Source organism: Glycine soja, chromosome 18 (assembly GCF_004193775.1).
Source record: "Glycine soja cultivar W05 chromosome 18, ASM419377v2, whole genome shotgun sequence".
In the NCBI taxonomy this organism is placed as follows: domain Eukaryota; kingdom Viridiplantae; phylum Streptophyta; class Magnoliopsida; order Fabales; family Fabaceae; genus Glycine; species Glycine soja.
Window position 1 is genome coordinate 10,929,088 of NC_041019.1, and position 12,053 is coordinate 10,941,140.

General features: G+C 35.7%; 1 non-coding gene across 1 annotated transcript; it reads left to right on the plus strand.

Annotated features, from left to right (window-relative positions):
• Positions 1-5,345: 5,345 nt before the first annotated feature.
• Positions 5,346-5,452, plus strand: LOC114397851. Its single transcript, XR_003663468.1, has one exon. It is a non-coding gene; the product is annotated as a small nucleolar RNA R71 (small nucleolar RNA).
• Positions 5,453-12,053: the final 6,601 nt, after the last annotated feature.

Genomic DNA, 12,053 nt, shown 5'->3' on the forward strand with positions numbered 1-12,053 from the left:
GACAAGGTAGGGGAAAAAATATGGAATAAGTAGCTAAATCCCAAAGGAATAGAGGAGCAATGGGGAATAAGTGGAAATTAAGCACAAGTAGTAAACCCAAACCCTCTAATATCAACAAAATCAACCAAGGCTCCCAAATCAAGTCCTCATAACAAGACCTCATTTATTCAACTTCACTTCTTTTTTTTGGATTGAACAGTACGAATTTGCAGCAATTGATTTTTTTCCCATTTTTTTAAACAGTACGAATTTGAAGATTAAAGCAAGAACTAGGCAATATATATATACATCAAGCATGGCCAAAATAAAACATTAAGCATGACCAAAAATCATATCTTCCAATGAAACATACCCCCCACACTTATTCCCAAAACAATTCCAAAGCTCCAAAATTCCTTAAGGGTATGGTGATATCATGGTTTTTCACTTAAGGCTTGTAATGAGCTTCAAAACAAAGAAAGGGGAACATAGGCTAAAAGGGGCTATCAAAGGAATTAATTCAAGGTAAGTCCATTTGGCTAGAAGCTTATAAGAACATAATTGCCTAAATCATTTCCAAATATGCATGTGAATTAGGAAGCATCAACAAGAATCAAGCCAAGGCTATTGTGCAAGCAATCAATGGGGCAAAACACACCAAAAGATTATGATGATGGATGGCTCAAATTCTCACAAAGGTAAACTTATCACTTTCAAATTGAGCTTTCAAAACTATCGTGACATGTAGAGGAAAAACAAGGATTTCAAATCACAAAATGTCAAGAGACTTTTATTTTCAGAACAATTACCCATTTCTTGAACATATCCTATAATTCAAAGAAAAATATGCAAAGTTGTACATGCAAACAGAATTGACCTAAAATATTAAACTAGAAACCCAACAAAACTAACAAATTTAACACAAACAAAACTAACAAAACTAGCAAAACCAAAACCAAAGAACACTCCCCCCATACTTAAACAACACATTGTCCTCAATGTAACACAATTAAAAGATTAAAAGCAATTAAACCATCAAATAGAATCGGAAAAATGTAATAAAAGTAAAGAAGGAGATAGGAAAAGAAAAACTCCCTAAGTCATGGTGGAGGAAGAGTAGGGTGGAGTAAGGAAGTCTCTTCCACCACTACGTCCACTAAAGAAGGGTTTGTGAGGAATGACTTAAGTCAGTGTCCATTGACCTTGAAGCTCTTGTTTGTGGAGTCACTTTTGATCTCAACTGTACCATAAGGAAAAACATTAGTAACAAAAAAAGGACCAATCCACTTAGACCTCAACTTACCACTCATGAGTCCAAGCTTAGAATTATTCAATAACACTTTTTGCCCAACCATGAAGTCCTTCTTAATTATAATGCTATCATGGAACTTCTTGGTATGTTCTTTGTAGAACTTGACATTCTCATATGCTTCTAGGCGGATCTCATCTAACTCACTCAATCGCAACTTTCTTTCCTCACCAGCTTGATCCATAGAGAAGTTGCAACTCTTCACTGCCCAATATGCTTTGTGCTCAATTTCAACTAGAAGATGACATGCCTTTCCAAACACAACCCGATAAGGAGACATTCCTATGGGTGCTTTGTAGGAAGTCCTATGTGCCCAAAGAGCATCATCTAGCCTGGTACTCCAATCTTTCCTGCTTGGCTGCACAATCTTCTCTAAAATTCTCTTTATCTCCCTGTTAGAAATTTCTGCCTGTCCATTGGTTTGGGGGTGGTATGGTGTGGATACCTTGTGTACAACCCCGTACTTTTTAAGCAAGGCATGCATTGATTTGTTGAAAAAATGGGTTCCTTGATCACTAACGATTGCTTTAGGTACTCCAAACCTGCAAAACAGATTAGATCTGACAAAGTCTACAACAACCTTAGCATCATTAGTTCTAGTGGGCTTGGCTTCCACCCATTTTGAAACATAATCAACTGTAAGGAGAATGTAAACATAACCAAAAGATACAGGAAAAAGGCCCATGAAATCTATACCCCAGACATCAAACACCTCACAAAATAGCATAGGTTGCTGAGGCATTTGTTGTCGCCATGTAAGTGCACTTCCTGCTCTCTGACACTGCTCACAAGTGCTACAAATCTTCCACGCATCTTTAAAGATGGTGGGCCAATAAAAGCCACATTCAAGCACTTTGTGAGCTGTCCTTTGAACACCCAGATGACCTCTCGGTGCAGAAGAATGACAGAACCGCAGGACTGAGTCAGTCTCATGATCTGGAATGCATTGTCTAATGACTTGATCACTGCACAATTTCCACAAGTTGGGGTCATCCCAAATAAAATTCTTAGCATCACTTTTAATTTTATCTTTTTGAGCCTTAGATGCTAAGGGAGGAAAAACAGAAGCAACTAAATAATTGACAATGTTAGCAAACCAGGCAATTGTGAAATAACAGAAATTTTTGCAGGATCTACTTCAATGCCCTTATTGGAAATAATGTGGCCAAAAACTATACCTTGCTCAACCATAATATGACATTTTTCAAAATTTAGAACAAGGTTAGTTTCAGTGCATCTATTCAAAACCTTTTCCAGACTATCCAAACAAACATCAAAAGAGGATCCATATACAGTGAAATCATCCATAAACACCTCTATGCAATTTTTTAAAAAATCACTAAAAATACTAATCATGCACCGCGGGAAGGTACCGGGGGCATTGCACAGGCCGAAAGGCATCCTCCTATAGGCAAAAGTGCCGAAGGGGCAAGTGAATGTGGTCTTTTCCTGATCCTCAGGAGCAATAGTGATTTGCATATAACCAGAAAAACCATCAAGGAAACAGTAGTGAGATTTACCTACCAGGCGTTCAAGCATCTGGTCAATGAATGGCAGTGGAAAATGGTCATTTTTGGTAACTTGGTTCAGCCTCCTATAGTCAATCCAGACTCTTCAACTGTTCTGCACTCGAGTAGGAATCAACTCCTCCTTCTCATTTTTTATCACGGTGAGGTCGATTTTCTTCGGGACTACCTGGATGGGACTCACCCATTGGCTATCGGAGATAGGATAAATGATGCCAGCTTGCAAAAGCTTGGTTACCTCCTTCTTCACTACATCAAGAATTACTTGGTTGAGTCTTCTCTGTGGCTGTCTTACTGGTTTAGCCCCATCCTCTAAATTTATTCGATGCATACATGTGGATGGGCTAATACTAGGAATGTCCGCTAGGGTCCAGCCTATAGCCTTCTTATGCTTCTTGAGAACTGATAACAACTTCTCCTCTTACTCATCAGCAAGGGAGGCAGATATAATTACTGGAAAACTTTTGCTATCATCTAAGTAAGCATATTTTAAATTTGATGATAGAGGCTTCAATTCTGGTTTGGCCGGCTGGATAGTGGTAGAAAGAGATGGTTTCTCAGCCTGTACCTCATAAAGAAAGTCAGAGGTATGTGTACTTCCTAAAACATGGTTAGTTCTATCTGACTCTAGAAAATCAATCTCAAGAGGTAAAACATCACCAGACATGTAATTAATATCAATTTCAGATTCACTCTCAACATTAAATTCAGACATATGATCAAGTACAAATTCAGATTCAATGCATGAAAAGTGACAGGCATGCAGATTAGAATGAAGATCAGTCATGTATTCATCAACAATATGGTCAATTATTTCAACACGAAATACAGAAAGATCTTCAGATGGGTGTTTCATAGCATCAAGAATATTAAAATGAACAGTTATATCACCAAACTCCATAGATAGTGTTCCTGCATATACATCTATCTTAGTTCTAGCAGTTTTCATAAAAGGTCTGCCTAGAATGATGGGAACTGATCCTTTAGAAAATCCCTCCTCCATATTCAAAATATAAAAATCAATAGGGAAAATCAGTTCACCAACTCTAACTAGGACATCCTCCATGAAACTAGCAGGATAGGCAACACTTCTATTAGCTAAATGAATTACCACATCAATTGACTACAAGGGACCAAGAGATAGAGAATTAAAAATAGACAGAGGCATCACACTAACAGAAGCTCCTAAATCTAGCATGGCATTGTCAAACTTACTGTTCCCTATAATACAAGGTATGCTAAATGTACCTGGATCTTTACATTTTTCAGGGATTTGGGGAACATATTTACCAATCAATGCGGAGACATTTCTGCCCATACTAATTCTTTCACTTCCTTTAAGCTTCTGCTTATTAGTGCACAGCTCTTTCAAGAATTTAGCATATCTTGGAATTTGCTTTATTACATCCAACAGAGGTATGTTTACCTCTACTTTTCTAAATGTTTCCAAGATCTCCTTCTCTGTCTCTTCCATTTTTTTGTTGGAAATTGCTCTTGGAGGGAATGGAAGAGGGATATGCTGCTTCTCTTTAGATTCACTTGCATAGAAATTGTTAGGTAACTTACTCTTTAAATTTTTGTCATTATCTTTTTCTGGAGTAGAGTGAAGTTGGGAAGGTTCATTTGCGGATGAGGAAGATGATGCTGGTTGAGGTTCTTGACACTGCTTTCCCGATCTCAATGTAATGACACTCAGATTTTTGGGATTCTGGACAGATTGAGAAGGTAATCTGTCAGAATTCTGGGACTGAGCTTGGTTCATCTGAGTAGCCATCTGCCCCATCTGATTTGTCAGACTCTGAATGGAGGCTATTGTCTCTTACTGAAATTGCATATTCTGGATGGTCATTTGCCTCACTAACTCTTCTAAGGAAGGTTGAGGAGGAGCCTTAGTTGCTTGTTGTCTTTGTTGTTGTTGCTGCTGCTGCATTGGGGGAGGAACATATGGCTTGCTTGGACCAGCAACATTCTGAAAAGGAGGGACAGGCTGTTGTTGTTGTGGAGGACTTGTCCATCTCCGATTTGGATGATTCCTCCAACCTGGATTGTATCTATTGCTTGAAAGGTCATAATTATTCTGTTGTTGTTGGTTTTGCTGCTGAGGGAGTCTATTATAAATGTTTGCAGCATAAGCTTCAGGTTGCTCATTGACTCCAGATTGTTGCAAAAAAGGACAAAGATCTGTATGGTGATCTGTAGAAGAACATAGACCACAGACTCTTGCAACAGGTGTAGATTTCTGATTCATGGCAAGCTGAGTTACTAGGTTGACCAAGGCATTAAGTTTTCCTTCAAGATTTTTATTTTTAGTAGATGAAGATGAATCCGTGGCCACCTCATGGACTCCTCTAAGAATAATAGCATCATTTCTTGCACTGAATTGTTGGGAGTTGGAAGCCATCTTCTCAATCAAATTCCTAGCCTCAGTAGGAGTCATATCACCAAGGACTCCACCACTGGCAACATCAATCATACTCCTCTCCATGTTGCTAAGTCCCTCATAGAAATATTGCAAAAGGAGTTGCTTAAAAATCTGGTGGTGAGGACAGCTTGCACATAATTTCTTGAATCTTTCCCAGTACTCATACAAGCTTTCTCCACTAAGTTGCTTGATGCCTGAAATGTCTTTTCTGATGGCAGTGGTCCTAGATGCAGGGAAGAATTTCTCCAAGAACACCCTCTTAAGGTCATCCCAGCTAAAAATGAACATATGGAACACCCTCATCAAGATATTGAATGCATAAGCTTTCATAAGTGAAATCAAGTGCAACCATCTCCCTTAGAGTCCTCTCATGAGGTGGAGGTTGAGCCATGTTCTCAGTATAAAAATTAGTAGTGGAATGTTCAAAATCAGAATATTCAGAATCACCCTCAACAGAATGCTCAAAATGTTCAAAATGCACAGAATGACCAGGATGCACACTATGCCTAACTAATCTATGAAAGGTTCTATCTATTTCAGGATCAAAAGGTTGTAAATCACCTGGATTGCCCCTAGTCATGCACTATATGCAACAAATAATGTGTTTCTCAACAAGCACCTAACAAGGGGGTAAAACTACAACTGTACTCAAACGATATCAAAATGAGCTGAAATTTTGTGAGGAACACCCTAAAATCATGAAAAGATAGCACAAAAAATTTCAAACAAGAATTCAAAGTCTAACTATGGAAACTGCCTAAGGAAAGTTTAGAAAAATAGAACAATAAAACTTGAAAAATAAAAAAAAACTTAGTAAACAGGCGAATTTGGCTAGTTAGAGACCTCAACCAAGCTCTGCTGGGTTGCCTGAACCAAGCTCTGCTGGGTTGCCTGGGTTGCCACAGTATGGGAAATATTTTTCTACCCCAAATACATATATAATAATAGTCGTTCTGATACCCGGAGCAAAAGTTATGGCTGTTTTAAGTTTTGCTAAAAATAAGTTCTCAAATTTTTTTGAATCTCTCAAATGCAGCCACACCAAGTGCTCCTGGTATTTTTCACACAAAATATGAGTCAAAAGAACTTCCCACACAAAAATTCAGCCAAAAATAACAACCTTAACTATCAAAATAAAAATCGCCAATTAAATTGTAAACAATCGTCGCTAATTCCGTCGCTAATGTAATGCTGTGTGAACAATAACAGAATCAGTCCTTAATTTCGTCGCTAAGCACTATTCACAGCAAAACAATAAACTGAAACAGGAAAAGCGCTGAACAAGGGGTACTGCTAAATTGCAAAACAGAACATGAAATAAAACAAAATACCACACTAACACAACACGAACACACTAAACAAAAGAAGTAAACGTAAAACAACTAAACATAAAACACAAATCACTAGCTATTATGAACCTTTGGCCCACTGCTCCCCAGCAACGGTGCCAAATTTGATCTAGGCCGTACCCGAATCAAATAAACATTAAAAATGCAGTATCTAGGAAGTGATCCTAGGTCGTCTCCCAACGAGCAATGGTCAACCAAACGTTCATAACAGATAGTAGGAAAATAGTAACGAATGGGGGGGGGGGGGTTGTTTGCTTTTGTAAATTAAACAGCGAATAAATGTGAATTAGAAAATATCAGAATTAAAACACATTGCTTCCTCTTGATTCACAAGCAAGTCTCTTATCCTAGGTTACGAGAGTTTATCCTTATTCAGTTCAACCACTTAATCCAACCCTAAATTAAATTACAAAGCGAAATTTAACATAAGGCATTCATTATGTGATTAAGCAACACATACACCAATTACTCATAAACGATCATTAAGCATGAACGTAAATTAAGCACGGAGACAATTAATCAAGCACTAAGCATGCATGAATTAATAGCAACAAATTCAGAGTAATTAGTGAAGAGGAAAAACTGAACAGAATTTAACAGTAATAATAGAACCTCAAAGAGAACTGTGCTTGATCCTCAAGAGAAAACAACGCTGGGGATTTAGCCTTCCATTAATCAATAGAGAATTAAATTATAGATTGAAGAACGAAATTTTATTGCTGAAACGAAAAGTAAAAGCTGGAATTGCAAAACGAAAATAATGTCTAAAAGAAAAGCCTAAAACTAAAAATGAAAATAGGAGAGAGAGAAGAGAGGACTAAACGAGAACCTTGGTGTTGTTATATAGTTTTTTAGCCCCAAAGCTTACAAATCTGTTTTAAATCCAAGCACATAAATAAAATAAAATCAAATCTAGATAAGATAAGATAAGATCTAGATGAAATAATATCTAGATGAGATCAAATCTAAATAATATCTAGATAAGATAAAGTCTAGATAAGATAAAATTTTGTAGAATAAAATAGTTTGCCCTCTTCAAGTGCAAGCCCAATTCTGGATTCAAGCCCAATGCTTCATTAATTCCTGAAATTAGATTAAAAACATCAAAATGGGCCCAAATAATAAAACTGTCTAATTAATTTGACAATTAAGATTAATCAGTACTTAAAATGGTGCTAAAAGGGTTAAGAAATAGGAGAAAATAATGGCACATCAAAACCCCCCATACTTAGCCTTTTGCACTCCTAGGCAAAATGCAATAAAGAACAAAATCCAAGGATATCAAAGAGAGACAAACAAAAACATTTACATATTTCTCAATGAACATCAAGGAATGAAATGAATGGGTAACATCTAACATGAAGAGATCCAAAGAGTCAAGACATTCGTGAAAATCATCCAAGCAACCCAATCATGGCAAAATAGTTAATCAGCTCAAGAATGAAAAGTGATAAAGCCTCACAAGATATACACTCTATCTCTCAAGTGTCTAGGCTATTGTTTACTCTTGAATCACCCATGAAACCAAACACCACATAGACTTGGAAAAATTATAATGCTCAAAATCAGGATGTTCAAAATCACCAATAACAGAATGCACCGACTCACCAATAACAAATGCTCAGGATGCTCAAAAGGTATAAAATGATGCCTAACTAATCTATGAAATGTCCTATCTATCTCAGGATCAAAGGGTTGTAAGTCAGATGGATTGCCTCTAGTCATACACTACATTCAGCATGCACAACTAGTTGCCTTCTTATGCAAGTAACAGTGTAGGTTTGAACTATAGCTACCCTCAAATGATATCCAAATGACTTGAAACTTTGTGAGCAACACCCTAAAATCATGAAAAGATGGCACAAAAATTTTCAGGCAAAAATTCAAAGTCTAACTATGGAAACTACTTAAGGAAAGTTTAGAAAAATAAAACAATAAAACTTGAAAAATAAAAAAAGACTAGTAAACAGGCGATTTTGGCTAGCTAGAGACCTCAGCCGGCCTTTGGCATGCTGCCACAATATGGGAAATTTTTTCCTACCCCAAATACATATATAATAATAGTCATTCTGATACCCGGAGCAAAAGTTATGGCCGTTTGAAGTTTTGGTAAACACAAGTTCTCAATTTTTTTGAATCTCTCAAATCTGGCCATAACAAGTGTTCCTGGTATTTTTCACACAAAATATGAGTCAAAAGAACCTACCACACCAAAATTCAGCTAAAAATAACAACCCTAACTATCAAAACAAAAATCGCCAATTAAATTGTCAGCAACAGTCACTAATTCAGTCACTAATGGATTTGCACTACTACTCTGTTTTCCAAGTCAGCAAAAGTGGTCACAAAACACTATTCACAGAAAAACACAAAAACTAAAACAGGGGAAGCGTTGAACAGAAAAACTAAAACAAAACACCACACTAAACAACACTAACACAACACGAAAGCATAAAATAACTAAGCATAAAACAACTAAACATAAAACACGAATCACTAGCTATTATGAACCTTTGAACATTGCTCCCTGGCAACGGCGCCAAATTTGATCGAGGCTGTACCCGAATCAAATAAACATTAAAAATGCAGTATGTAGGAAGTGATCCTAGGTCGTCTCCCAACGAGCAATGGTCAACCAAATGTTCATAACAGATAGTAGGAAAATAGTAACGAATTGGGGGGGGGGGGGGTTGTTTGCTTTTGTAAATTAAACAACGAATATATGTGAATTAGAAAATATCAAAATTAAAACACGTTACTTCCCCTTGATTCACAAGCAAGTCTCTTATCCTAGGTTACGAGAGTTTATCCTTTATCAGTTCAACCACTTAATCCAACCCTAAATTAAATTACTAAGCGAAATTTAACATAAGGCATTCATTATGTGATTAAGCAACACATACACCAATTAATCATGAACGATCATTAAGCATGAACGTAAATTAAGCGCAGAGACAATTAATCAAGCACTAAGCATGCATGAATTAATAGCAACAAATACAGAGTAATTGGTGAAGAGGAAAAACTTATCAGAATTTAATAGTAATAATAGAACCTCAAAGAGAGTTGTGCTTGATCCTCAAGAGAAAACAACGCTGGAGACTTAGCCTTCCATTAATCAATAGAAAACGAAATTGTAGTAGAAACGAAGAAAACTAGAATTATTCTCCAAAACGAAAAAGAAACTAAAACGAATTGAGAGTTGCACTCTAAAACTAAAACGAAAAAGAGAGAGAGGAGAGGAGAGAGAGAAGAGAAGAGACTTGGTGATGTTATATATTTTCAGCCCCAAAGCTTACAAATCTGTTTTAGATCCAAGCCCATAAATAAAATAAAATCTAGATAAGATAAGATCTAGATGAAATAATATCTAGATGAGATCAAATCTAGATAAGATAAGATCTAGATGAAATAATATCTAGATGAGATCAAATCTAGATAAGATATAGATGAAATAATATCTAGATTAGATCAAATCTAAATAATATCTAGATGAGATAAAATCTAGATAAGATTTGGTAGAATAAAATAGTCTGCTCTCTTCAAGTCCAAGCCCAATTCTAGATTCAAGCCCAATTGCGTATAATTCTCCTGAAATTAAATTTAAAACACAAAATTAGTCCAGTAGGCCCAATTGATAAAACTATATAATTAAATTGACAATTAAGGCTAATCAGTAATTAAAATGGTGACAAAAAGGGTTAAGAAATAGGAGAAAATGATGACACATCACCAAGACTCTTCTTAACAAACAAAGCATCCATTCTTACTCGATTTTCTATCATAATTCATATTAAGGAATGCACTCCAGAGGGTGAGGAAATGATTAAATGTGGGAAGCTAAATCTTGTGGGCCTCGCAGGGTTTGAGAATATATCACGTTCAGGTGCAAGAGAGGTACAAATGATTAGATTTAAGTTGGCACATGCATTTAAATGGTAAAATTTGGAATAATATGAAAACCTGCTTGTTATGGAAATACTTTAGTCGTGGTTGATAAGTTATTGTAGTCAGGCTGTAAGAATATTGATAATGTCATAAATTTGTGTTAATCTCTTCACATTTCACTGCTGGCATTATCTCTACCTAGTTCTATGCCATTTGTCTGAAGAAAAAAAGCATAGCTTTATAGCTTCACTAAGAAGAAGAAAATACTTGTAGGGTAGAGCAAGGGAGGCTGGGGAGATAAATAAAAGCTTGCTTACACTTGGACGAGTGATTAATGTGCTAGTTGAGTACTCAGGTCATGTTCCATATAGGTATGAATAACTGTAACATTTCCATTCAATTCTCAATTTCATTTTTCTTAATTATTTTCCTGGGTGATTTTATCATTAAGATATATCTTATTATTATATTAGGGATAGCAAATTAACCAGATTGTTGAGATTATGTGAGTTATCCTAGTTTTAAATTCATTGGTATATATTTGGCAAAAAATTTGCTTTAGTTATTTAGAGTATAATCATACCCCTTAAGCATGAGTTCTACTTTTATATAGAAGAACATTTATTGAAAAAAATCAATTCCTTAAAAAGATTTTAATATTTTAAGAGATTAATCTATCACTTTTGATTGTGGATAGTCTGAGTTCACAAAAAATATTTAGTTGTTAATTAAAACAGTAAAAAAAATGTAGCTTATGTTAAAAAGATATATAATGTTAAGATTTATGGATATCAAACTTATCATTTTCAATCCCAATTCGCATTGATTGTGAGGTGTGAGATTAGAGTTTGTTGATTTAGTCGCATGTGAGCTTTTGGAGAATTGTAGCAAGTAGTCTTCTAATATTTGCAGTTTGACTCTTTGGTCTCAACTATCAATGTTATTTCAGTGTCGCATCTAAGTGAAGCTATATATTTTTAAAGTAGAATGCTGATTGGATGGTGGGGAGCTTGGGTGTACATGTGGTTATACTAGTAGCAAGTATATGTAACCATGACAACAAGTGTACAACAAGTATGTGTAACCATGACAGCAAATAGGAATGCAGACATGTTGTTGTATACTTGACTTGGTGGTGCAAGTATTAATTAAAATTAAACAAAACTAGATGAAGCTTTACTTGAAGTTGGTGGTAGAGGTTTAATTTGGCCAAATTAGCTATTACTGGTAGCGGGGATATTAATGTAAACAAATTATACTTTGATGCAATGGGGGCACATATCGTCTTTAATTTAGGCCTTATAATCTAATACTATTTATTTTGCCTTTGAAAAAAACTTATTATTCTCAATTAACATGTTTAAGATAATTTGACTCCAGGTATATAAATGCACACTTTGAATTAATCAAATTCAACTCATTTTGAATCTCTTTATGATATAAAGTCAATTCAACTTCAATACTCCATACACACACACACACACACACACACACACACATATATATATATAAGACTAGCTATCCGTATATCATTTTACAAAAAACATCATGCAATTCAATCTTTGGTCAGATGAAGTTTG